Source organism: Sinocyclocheilus grahami, unplaced genomic scaffold (assembly GCF_001515645.1).
Source record: "Sinocyclocheilus grahami isolate Dianchi unplaced genomic scaffold, SAMN03320097.WGS_v1.1 scaffold17698.1, whole genome shotgun sequence".
NCBI lineage: Eukaryota > Metazoa > Chordata > Actinopteri > Cypriniformes > Cyprinidae > Sinocyclocheilus > Sinocyclocheilus grahami.
Window position 1 is genome coordinate 1,777 of NW_015516741.1, and position 2,037 is coordinate 3,813.

The following is a 2,037-nucleotide window of genomic DNA, read 5'->3' on the forward strand; positions in this document are numbered from 1 at the left end:
TATGGAAAGCTATTGATCTATTTTCAGTAAACGCCAGTGTGATGCCTGATGCAGACTAATTAAAATGTCTGAATGTCACTGCATTAGACAACAAAATATTGATCCAGGTGTCATTCATTTTTATCAAAGATTCAATTTTAAGGTTTTAAAGAAAGGTTACATATTAAATGATAAAATAATACATCTATCTAGTGTTAAAAATTAAGACAAAGGTATTGTGACACTTTGTGTTTTAAACTGAAAACTCGAAATATAAAAACATATATATATATATTATTACTGTTTTATTGTATTTTTGATCAAATAAATGCAGTCTATGCACTAAAATTACAAAAAGATTCTAGATTACACTATTTTATCTTATGCAATGGCATTCAGACAGTTTTACGTGTGACTTAAATGTCCAAATTAGTTAGGCCATCGTAGGAGAATTTAACAGTTGAAACTGAGGAATAAAGAGTGTATTTTGACTAACATGCTGAGCCCATGTTGTTAGTGTTCTGATATTCAGCACAGAAGACGGCCTTCTCTATCATGCCCAAGAATATGACTCCTGCAATCCAGAACTGGATCCTCAGCAGGTCTTTCCAGTAGCAGGACGCCCAGACGAACCACAGCAGAGCGTACAGGATGTACACCACACACATGACCATGTAGAACTGAAGAAAAGAGAGGGAGACACACATACGAAATCATGCAAAGATATTATAATAGAATTTTGTCCATCAGGAATTGATTGGACTGTTGGATTTAACTGCTCATTTATTATTGAATATAATACATGTAATAAATACATAATAAATTTATAAATGCAATATTTAAAAAAAACAATACTTGTTCATTTTGATTTCATTTTCTCCAAACTTTTCCACAACCCCCCTAGCACTCCTTTGAGGCCCTTAGAGGCTCCAAATCCCGCTTTAAAAACCCATCATAGAACACTAATAAGCAAGTGACAAAGCCGATGAGCATCTAAACTACTTACGATCATGAGAGGCCATTCGGTGACAGAGAGATAGCCGTGGGTTCCCTTCATCACAACACTGACTGAAACACAATTTAGATAAGATAGCATGAGATAAGATCATGCAGCCATACAGAAACAGCTACATATTCAGACATCTACGTAATGTAGGTAATTAGGCCTACAGGTTAAATTCCAGTTGGCATCCTGTTTGCTTGAATTGATCTGCACTACCAGCAGGTAGGGCCCGTCCCTCCAGGTCGTAGCAATCACATGTTCCTTTGCCAACAAAGAAATTATGTGCATTACTCAACAAACCCTCAATCGATTGCTGTTGCCAAATACCCCATATATTATATCTGAGAATGTCTTACCGTTGTTCTATATGAGCCAGCCTCAGCAACAGAAGAACTTGTGAAACTCCCATCCTTATTTTAAAACCAAAGAAAAATATATTGCTTTTTGAGTTGTTTGAAAACAAGTAGCTTTTGAAACAGGATCATTAGTCAACAGTTTTACCTGTAACTCGCCTTCCAACTGAGCCAGGCTCACGGTTTTTGGTTCTGCTTTTGATTTCTGCAGATAAACGTGTAATAGACAACACTGAACCTCTTAAGATGCAATTATGTAATAAAGATTAACATCAGTCAAATGTCAGGAAGTTGAGAAAGAGGCTGAAAACATCACACTTCACGTCACATTTTTGTGATCTATAATTGTGAGCATAGATCATGTTAGTATTTGTTGAATTACCTTTCTTTGCTGATTTTAATCATTTTAAGAAATATCATTGTGTCTGGAAACACAGACAATGTGAGAAAGAGATTTCTATCACATTGTGGTAATGAGGGGAAAATGTGCTTGTAAAATATGCATGCATATTTTATAAAAAACAAAACAAACCAAAATAAAATAAAATAAAAGTTATTTATTTATATAAATAAAGGCCCGAAAATACAATAGGCATCAGTTTGTTAATGCAAAATACAATTTCATCTTTTTTATTTGATAGTAAATTAAATATAAATACACATAAATATTAATAATACATGAAAATGTTGAACTTTTAAATT

General features: G+C 33.7%; 1 long non-coding RNA gene across 1 annotated transcript; it reads right to left on the minus strand.

Annotated features, from left to right (window-relative positions):
• Positions 1–476: 476 nt before the first annotated feature.
• On the minus strand, positions 477–1,835 carry LOC107579481 (uncharacterized). Its single transcript, XR_001608477.1, has 5 exons — positions 1,484–1,835; positions 1,339–1,392; positions 1,150–1,243; positions 986–1,047; positions 477–659 (listed from the first exon to the last, which is right to left on the minus strand). It is a non-coding gene; the product is annotated as an uncharacterized lncRNA (long non-coding RNA).
• Between the last annotated feature and the right edge of the window lie 202 nt (positions 1,836–2,037).